Raw genomic sequence first — 10,523 nt, 5'->3', positions numbered from 1 at the left:
ATTGATTATTTCATTTATTTACATTTCAGATGTTGTCCCCATTCCCAGTTTCCCCTCTGAAAACCCCCTACCCCACCCCTGCTTCCACGAGGAGGGTGTTTGCTTGCTTTTTGGTTGATTGGTTTATTTAGCTTTGTTTTTTATGATATTAGATGAGAAATTGAATCAGAGATGATGTCTGGGGCTGATTTAGTTGGTTTTCTGTCTTCTTTCTAAAGAGAACACCTTTTCTCAGTGTTAATAGTTTTTATTATTAGTTTATTCAAGCATATGCAAATATAAAAGCCTGCAAATGTGTAGGCTTAGAGATGTTATAGAATTATAAAATAAATCTACCAATGGAATGTAAAATAAGCCATAACACTTAGGCAATTGGGAAGGGTCACACTAGTTAGCGAGAAGGGGAGTCTTTCTGAAGCCCTGTTGGCTCCACAGCACAGAAGGTCTTTGTCTCTGATTATTCTACTGGTTGGGGCTCCAAAGATAATGCTAAATGGCGGCTGGATGAACTGAAGAAGACAAAGTTTTAGTCTGTCTGGACATATGAGGCTGGGGAAATCAAAACAGAAACTCTCACTGGTATCAAATTAAACCTGTTTTCATTCTTTCTTTTTTCTTTCTTTCTTTCTTTTTTTTGGAAGATAATTTTGTAATTACATTTTTGCACAGAAAACTTAGTATACATTTAACACAGTTTAGTGATGAGTTCTTTAGCCTTTGCCTTCTCCAGCTTGGCAATGCGAGCCATAGACTTAGGACCCAGAAAGTTGCTTCCCCAGTGGGAGGGAATCTCATCATGTCTGTCATTATAATTGGTCCTAATATCCACCAGCTTAGCCAGAGCACCCTTGTCTTCCGAGTTAACCTGTGTGAAGGCAACAGTGGTGCACGTCTTCCTGTGGACCAGGTGCCCCAGCCTGGCCTTCCCCTTGGTGATGCAGTAGGACACCCCCATCTTTCCACACAGGACAGGCAGGAAAACCACCAGCTCAACGGGGTCTACATCATGGGCAATCACCACCAGTTGAGCCTTTTTGTTCTCCACCAAGATGGTGACGGTATTGACCCCTGCTTGGGGGACAGGCAGTCTCTTAGTTGGGACATCCCCTTTGCCAGCAGCTTTCTTCTCAGCATGGGCCAGGAGCCTTTGCTTCTTCTCTTGCTTTGTCTCTGGCCTGTACTTGTGGGCAAGCTTAAGCAGCTGAGTAGCTGTTTGCCTGTCCAGGGACCTGGGGGAACTGGTTAATGGCAGGAGGTACTTTGAGCCACTAATAGAGGACTGCTCTTTGCCGCTGCAGCCTGATGTAGCGGGGCCATTTGACGAAGCGTGTTGGATCTCTTTTGGGCTGGATGTCCTGCCCAGTACCGAAGTTCTTGGGCCTTTTCTCAAACAAAGGATTGACCACCCTTTTGACCTCCGGTTTCTTGACGATGGCAGGGACCGGGGCCACCTTCTTACCCTTGGCCTTCTATTCTTTGAATATCTTGCTCGACTGAAGGAGAGAGCTAACCCACTTTCAATCTGGCTCTTGACTGATAATTTCACAATTTCTTATAGCAGTAATTTACAAAATTGAGCAGACAATATTTAACATATCCCAAACTCCTATTTGTCTTCCTCAAAAAGAATCTAAATTTAAATAAAATGTATTAAACCAATGGGTAAAGTTACAATTCGTTCCTGAAGAAATACAGAACAATATATTCATGTGTTCATTTTGAATTTTTACTTTATTTTGACAAATAAATATTATAGAATAAAATAAAGGGGAAAATACAAAACAGATTTCTAAACGCATTTCAGCCTGAAGTTTTGACCAAAAAATGTAGTGGGTTTAAAAAAAGGAATCTGTTTACAGGTTAGTACATCTTTATAATGATTTTATGTTTAGTATTGTAAATGTACTATAATCTCAAAGATAAAAGAAATAATTAAAAATAAAAATAGAAGGAAAATCACACCATCGCACCCAGTTGGCTCCCAACATTAAATGTCGGACTAAGAAAAGTTAATGTTCAAATACATAAAATACAGTATTCAGATATCTAAAACTGATTGTTTTAAAGATTTATCTTTCTTGCTTAATTATATGTATGCTTATATGTGGGTATGTGCACATGAGTTCAGGTGTCCCTGAATCCCAAGGTTTAAGACATTCAAGAACTAGACTTGTGGGTGTTATGCCCAGCTGAGATGAATGCGGATAGTAAGTGTGATCTCTGTAAGAGCAGTACAGTATCTGGAGCTCTGAGCCCTCTCTCCAGCCCCTCTCAATCTAGCATGAGAAAAAATTATAAAGAAGCTCCACTATGTTACTACCAGACAGCAAGGACTTAATATTAGCAGACTAATTTTTTTTTCTTTCCTTGTTTGCAAAGAGTAAAATTATATACCACACAAATTATTTTTAATAGTAACTGAGAAGGAACAAGTACTAGTAAACACAACAATCTTCTGTTTGAAAAGCAGACAGCCTCTGTCTGATAAGATGTGAGGTTGGATGGACAATTAAAGATTAACTCAAGGTCCGGTCACTCACAATGTGGTGTCTCCTCTATACCAGACAGGGTTTTGAAAGGCTCATCATGGGCCAAATATCTGAAATACCATTACCAGTCATGAAAAATGAGCCAGTGTTTTATATCTAATGTCTCTACTCACAAAAACATGTTGCAGACCTCCCTTGAGGATTATTTTATAAAATAGTATGACGCTATCGAGTTACAATGCAGAAAGAAATATGATGACTTGAAAAATAAAGGAATAAGAACGACAATGGAGAATCAAAGAGCAAGCCTATGACTCATAGTGGACAAAGGACTCTTGGCTAAGACACTCAGGGATTACATGCACACACATGGGTGTCAGTTTGCTAACAAAGGTGGGCCCCGATTAATGTAGAAAGTTCAACTATCCCCACTGATTGCGATAATGCAGACTGCTAGATATATACTTAGATAAGTAACCAAGGCAGAATAGTAGGCGAAGAACTATCCATGGGGGAAAGGAGGCAAGAAAAGTGACATATTGGAAAGAGATAAACTCAAAGTTTCTGGATTTGCTAGAAAAAAAATGATAGAATAGTTCTTCCCACCGGGACCTTGGGAGGGTAAGGCTTGGCACTGGGAGGAGAAGAACTCTGGTCTGATGCCACAAAGTAGACGGAGGATTCTCCTTTTCAGAATGAATAAGACCTCTTTCCTAAAATGTAACAGATAAATTTAAACACAATTTTAGCTGTGTGGAAATAAACAGGGAGAAACTTATCTGTATCTTTAGAATGCTCACACATAAAATATTCCTCAGCTGATTAGATGTGGTTTCCCACATCTGAGCACAGGCATACACTTCGAGACTGATCGAGAGCTTCTACTTAACATTACATGCATAGTGAACATTCGAATGGCTTCAGAGTACTTTAGGAATATTTCTGAAGGATTGAGGTGCCTGTCACGCCGTCGACATGAAGTCATTCAAATGCTCTTCTGTGGCAATGAATCTCAGTAAAAGTTAAACACAAAACAAGGAGCCGACAGCACCGATATTTCTCCACCTACCTTCCGTTAATCATTACTCACCATTTATATTTTCTTTTCTTGTAACCCACCAGTCCAAAAGGTAAAAAGAAAAAAAAAACCTGCAACCGCTCCTACTGACGCCGATGAGTAATGATACATTCAGATACGCATGAGGCGAGGAGCAAATGATTAACCACTTCGTCATTGCCCTGCTCACTTCCAGAGTCGTGTCAGTGTGAAGGATGTTCTGCAAACAAACACTCACATATCATCTATTAGTTTCAGGCAAGCAATGGTCCTTCTGAAGCTGTGGTCTTAAGTATTGATTTTTAAAAAGGTATCGGGTCTAACAAGTGACCTCCGAGGCCTCAGTTACCGTGAGCTACAGCCTAATTCCCAGAGTGACCTGAATCAGGGAAATGTCTCGGCTCTGGCTAATCTCTGAGTGACAAGTCACTTCTAAAAGGCCTGTGCAAAGTGCCTGACCTCAGACTATGCTTCTTGTTTATAATCTAAGTAATGCTGACATGACAGCCTCTGCCATCGAAGTACAAGCAAAAAGGCAAACAGAGTGCGTATGAAGTTCTAAAGGAAAAAGAAAGGCCAGGGCTCCTGCTTCTGAACTCAGCACAGCTGCATTCTATGAGAAGCTTATAACCCTCTCATATTAGTCATTTGTCTTTGATGTAATTCTATGAATCCAAGATAATGTCACTCATGCAGCTATTCTATACTACATCTTGTATGTTTTGTTTTCCATTGATTCCAAATCCTGCACAACAATGTGCACGTATGTCATCCCGAGGAACTGCAAGATTAGAGGTCTTTATACTATTTGTCTCAAAATACTTCTGAAATTCATAGGATCAACAATAATTGCCTCAGACTCTAGGCAGAGTAAATAGGTAGAGGAATAATTTTATTTCTGTGGCTGCTAGGAGTTCTAGGAGAAGAAAGTTGATATTCAGATATAATTTATTAACAATTTGTTTCAAAACTTCTACAGTGAAAAGGCACAAGGGAAGGATCTGTGAAAAGGTTTAGAATTCCCCATGAAGGTGACTCGTTCATGGCGTTAAGCACAGACAGGAATAAAAGGATAACTATTTGGACTGCTTTTATAAGTCTAGAACAGAATTCTCACAGCCAGGCTTAACGCTTCCTCAGAGCAGACCAAGGAATTTTCCACAGTACAAGTTGTCTAGACAAAGTTTCTGTCATACCCCGAAACAATGGCAGATTACACACGCCGTTACCCCGGGCTTTACTCAGGCCTCTTGGTCGCCCTTACTCATAAACATCCTTTCAAATAAAAGGCAGTCGGATACATGGTTGATGTGGAAATAGGTATTTGAATTCCAGCAACTTGTTTATTTAAAGAAGGCATGCAAGGACCAGGAAATACTTCTTTTTCCCCTTATCAGTAATAAGTGAGACTTTTGTTGATATAAGGTATGTAGATAAATTTGGGACATGAAGAAGCTCTCTGGAAGAAGGGCCAAAACAGGGACAACATTTTCTGCAGGAAAAAAATTGAAGAGAATTTTGGTTGTGTAGTTAAGAGCAGAAAATATAAAGAAGTTACCAAATGTGAAGATAGAAATTGTTTTTGTTTCAAGAAGATGGAAAGGGCATCATAACTTGTCTACAGCTTCACAATTTGCAGTTAATGCTATGGATCTACCATGGCTGTTTCTCAGCTTAGCCAGGAAAGTTCAAAAGCTGCCAACACTTAACCAGATGTGGTGACAGGTCTGTCATCCTAGTCCTTAGGAAGTAGAAAAGGAGTTCAGGGTACATAGCAGGGTATATCTCAGGCACATAGTAGGCTTGAGGTTAGCGTGGATTACATGAGACATATATCAAGAAATAGATCATTTCTAGCACTTGAAGTGTATACTAAATATTCCCACAATGAGTTGGTTCTGGTCAGAGATATCAACAAATCATGGTTTTCAGTTTATATTTAATGTTTGTGTGGGGTCTTGCTGTGTAGACCTGAACTGGGGATGTTCTATGTAGGCCAGGTCCTCCCACATCAGCCATTCAAGTGCTCCCAGATCTCATATATGGCTTTACGAGTTCTCCAGATGCTCATAATGTGTGATCTGGGCAAACAATATGCAAAACAATGACTTAAAGTACAATGACATAGCTGAAAGTGCATGAAGTTTTCAGAGACTTGGAAAACACATCTTAAGGCAAGTTTTTCACAGACCCTAGACACAGATCAGCTGCAAAATCACATGGACAGCTATTTGGAAGCATAAACGACAAGTACATTTTCTTCACTCTCACACAATCTAGTGTTCCTCGTAATATTCTGATGATGGCCATCTCTCCTGATTTAACTTTAGTCAAGCTCCTTTGAGTCTTTTCCAGGTGAAGTTTTTGGTCTCCACACTTGCTGAGTCTACAGAACACAATTTAACCAAAAAACCTACTAAATCAACTGAAGGGAATCCCCATCCTTTCTTATCTGATTTCTATCATTCATAAAATTCTTAAGGACATCTTATCAAGCCAGACATTAGGTCATTCTGCCTGCCTTCAACAGGAATTCTATTTGATTGAAATAGAAGACTTTCTTTCCATTCAATATACCCTTCCCAGTGATTTTTTTTTCAACTCCATGCACTCCCACCCAACCTCCATGACTATAAATTCCACTTGATATTATCTTTCCAGGTAGGTTCAATCTGTCTCTCCCTGCTTCAATGGTCTTGTTTCCTGCTGTGAACGTTCTGAATAAAGTATTTCTTAGCAATATAGCAAGAGCCAGACTAGTTCTTGCTTTACCACATGACATTCTGTGACAACGATCCTCGCAGTCCTCTGCCTCTTGGTTCCCCATCAGGAACCACTTTTATTTGCCACCTGGGTGTCACCACTTTAAAATGTGCTATCACTCAAGTATTATGAACTTGGGCACCATCAAGGTCCTAAGGGAAGAGCAGAGTCGAAAGTGATATATATAAGGAACAGATATGTGATTTCTCCCCAAAAGATAAAATGAATAAATGTGTCTCAGCAGTAAATACTGAAGGAATAATATCCCTTTGGGATAACAAATACAAAACTATAAAAATGGATAAAGGGTAGATTGATGGTTTGGGTAGTAACTAGGTGTGGGGGAAGGAAGAGGCGACACGATAGAATTTGTAAAAAACACAAGCCAGCACTTTTAAGAGACTTGGTTTAGAAAGGGAAATAATGTTAAAACTCAGCTCGAATCTGAAATGGGTCTACAGAGAGGAGGCCTGGTGACAGATTCCTCAATCAAGACCTGCAGGTACTAATGGAATTAATGAGAGCACAGTACCTTACTTTAACATCTTCACAGTTGACCTTGGAACGTAAGGTGCAACCAAGTTTCTTCTACTAAATTTGCTTTTCTCTTCAGCAGGCATTACCAAGTGTGGCATTCCTGGGTGTAACATGTAGGTAATACGCAGAAAGCCTTTTGTACTGATTTTAATATAAAATTATATTAAAACAATATCAACACAAATAGTATAATTAAATTTTGAAAACTGGGGTGTTGGAGAGATGGCTCAGTGGTTAAGCTCACCGGTTGCTCTTCCAGAAGTTGTCAGTTCAAATCCCACATGGTGGCTCACAACCACGGAAAGAGAGTTCTTATCCCCTCTTCTGGCATGCAGGTGTACGTACAGCTAGAGCACTCGTATACATAACATAAATAAAATCTTTAAAAAAATATTTGAAAACCAAAATGACATTTTATCATGTGAAATCAGTGTGCCTAAAAGCAGAGATTTAACCAAATAATCTTAGGGGTCCCCACTATTCCTAAGACTGTCCTTATGTAGTTCATCGGTAACATGGTAGAGAATTCTGGTTTTCGATTTATTTTATAGATGCAAAAATAAAGGAGGTCAGAGGGACTAGAGGAAGTGATGGATAATGGACTTTCCCAAGGTGTTAGAGAGGATGGCTATCTGAGTTAAAGTTATAATTTATGGCCTCTTAATTGCTCTGCTAATTACTTTGCCTGCTGTTAAAAGCACTAAGTTATACTTTCTGAATACCAAATTTGATGCCCATTTCCTCTGATATTGAGAGAATTACATCAACTAGAAAGCTCACTCCACTTTTGATGGGTGTTTAGAATTTAATTTTGCATCGATTACATGTGGTTTTCAGAGAAATGCTGCCCACAGTGTGTCGGACAACTTGCTTGCACAGATATAATGGACATGGAGATTTATTCTTTGATTGTAGACATTGTTTTGTTGCTCCTCAAATTCACTCTAGGTTGTGTTAAAAAATTGTAAGATGAACCTGCATTGACAATGTAAAACCAGGAATTTGAAAAGACAACCATAATCACTCCCTACATGATAAAAAATAAGTGGAGCCAGGGCTAGGGAGATTGCTCAGTGGTTAAAGCATTTACTGTACAAGCATGAAGACCAGAATTTGGATCCCCAGGGCAGGATGCATGAAAATGCTGAGGGAGCCTAACAGCTGGCCTGTAATTCCAGCAGCTGGATGACCAGGAACAGTGGATTCCCAGAACAAGCTGGGTACCCAGGCTGGCTGTATCAGTAAGCCCTGGATTCAACTGAGAGACCTTGCCTCAATGAATAAACTGGAGAGCAATAGAAAAAAGCTACTGAAATCAGTGTCCGGCCTATACCACACACACACACACACACACACACACACACACACACACACACACACACACAAGCATGCATACACATACAGGGGCATACCACACAAAGGTAGAGAGAAAAATGAGAAAAAAATAGGATTTCAGCCAAAGCCCATTTGTTTCCTTGAGCAGAAATTGGATGTTTTCTTTATTTAGAGTCCTGCTGAAGGCAGCGAAAGGAAATACTTAAGAAAGAATCAGGAGCTGAGCAATGGACCAATCACTGGCCTCAGAAAGATGTGGGCAAAGAACTGTGGATGTTCTTCATTTATATGCTGAATTCCTAACCCAGATTATCTCCAAATGTTGCTGAATTAGGAGTCAAAGGCCTTTAAGAGATCAATAAGGTAGAGTTAGGCTGCTAGAGTGGGCTCTATAGTTATATAAATACCATTCTTATGAGAACACATTAAAGCAAACATAGTGGAAAGAACTCAGAAAGTATGATTATCTACAAGACAAAGAATGAGACTAGAAAAACCAGATCCTGACACTTAGACATGAATTACTCCTCAGAATAATTTCATTCATTTAATCTGAGCAGACTGAGGGATTTCATTATAGCAGCCATAGCAAACAGCTAGAGAAGCCATTGTAAACATTCTCAACAAGAAAGCAGGAGGCTGAAATCTTCCCATCCCTTTCCCTAGGCTTTGCCAGAGCCTGACAAATACAGAGGCAGATGCTCGCGGCCCACCACTGAACTGAGAACATGGTCTCCAATGGAGGAGTTAGAGAAATGACATAAGAAGAACAACAATATCAACCAACCAGACCCCTCCAGAACCCCTAGGGATGAAATCACCATCCCAAGAGTACACAGGGATGAACCTATGGCTCCATCTGCATATCTGCATATGTAGCAGAGGATGGCCTTGTTGGGCTCAATGGGAGGAGAGGCCTTTGGTCCTGTGAAGGCTCCATGCCCCAGTGTGGGGGAATGTCAGGGTGGGGAGTTGGGAGGGAGTGGTTGGTTGGGAAGGAGTGGGAGGCTGGGTGGGGAGCACCCTCATAGAAGCAGGGGAAGAGGGGATGGGATATAATATTTCTAGAAGGGAAACCAGGAAAGGAATAACATTTGAAATGTAAATTTAAAAAAATATCCAATAAAAGAAGGAAAAAAACTTTTCTAAGTTGAATGAGATGGTCACATTATTACTGCCTCACACTGTCTAAAAATAGCAACCAGTTGTATTATAATCATTATTTCCTTACTTTCGATGTATCTGATGCATGAAATTAAAATTTTCTGAGGAAAGTTAGGTAAATATTTCGACGAAAAATTTTAAAGATCAGAAAAGAAGCTGAATAGAAACGAAATGTCCTTTCAAAAAAAAGGTCTTTTTTCAGAGAAAAAGTAGAAAAACATATTCTCTGTTCAGACACAGCTGGCAGGGTCAGCTCTTCGTTTTCCCCTTTGCTGTTTCTGAATCAACCCCAGGGACTATAGAGTTTATTCATTTAAGGGAGCCACAGAACACTCCAAAGAAGAAAAAGGATCCCAGCAGTTGCCTTGGTTTGCAATTTTCTCATTCGCCTTGATTTTGGCTTAACTTTTATCTATAATCTTCCAAATTATGAGCTTGGAATTTGAGGTTAGAAAGGTCAGATTTAAGAGAGTACCTCTTAGACTGACTCTCCTCTTTGAAGAACCATAGACCCAAAATGTGTGTCTCCTTTCTCATTATTTCCACCAACCCAAATTAACTAACTTGGAAAAAGCAGAAGGGGATGTCTCCCACACAGCTGGTTATACATTGATAAATAAATCCAATTTTTTTCTTGCATGCCAGAGCGTAACCACTGGGGATCCTCCCAGGAAAAAAAAATTAACCAACTCTTTCCTTACCGAATCACGGCAATGAATAACAAGGGGGAACTTCGGCTCTAATCTGGAGCCATAAAACCAAGTGTATGAGGCCTGATAATTCAACAGGAAAGAGATTACTGACCCTTCGTAGACTGGCAGGTCTTAAAATTAAGACAACTCCTAAGAGGCAAGGAATGGTTCTTACAGGTCAGGCAGCCTACTGTCTCATTAAAATTGAAGTCCAGTGTTAGTCCACTGAGTTTTGAGAAAAACAAAGCAAATATAAATAAAGAATTGTGAGTGGCACAGTAGAGCATCCAACTTTCAAGAGAAGCCCAGGTGTGAAGCTGGGCCCTGTCCGGCCTAGCCTGTCAGTCACCGAATCAGAGTGTTTTTAAGCCTTGTTTGCCTTCATATCAGTGTGGTGATAGTCCCCACCTCAGAGAGATTGTGGAGAGGAAATAGAATATGTAAAGCATTTGATAACATGCCTGACCTGGAAAGACATGTTCAACT

The 10,523-nt window shown here is 40.0% G+C and overlaps 1 pseudogene; it reads right to left on the bottom strand.

The window, feature by feature from the left end:
- Nucleotides 1–685: 685 nt before the first annotated feature.
- Nucleotides 686–1,595, bottom strand: LOC108350171 (60S ribosomal protein L7a pseudogene; annotated as a pseudogene).
- Nucleotides 1,596–10,523: the final 8,928 nt, after the last annotated feature.

This window comes from Rattus norvegicus, chromosome 2 (genome assembly GCF_021556685.1).
Source record: "Rattus norvegicus strain SHRSP/BbbUtx chromosome 2, alternate assembly SHRSP_T2T, whole genome shotgun sequence".
Taxonomy (NCBI): Eukaryota; Metazoa; Chordata; class Mammalia; order Rodentia; family Muridae; genus Rattus; species Rattus norvegicus.
Note: the sequence above shows the minus strand (reverse complement) of the source record. Positions and strands in the feature narration are given on the sequence as shown.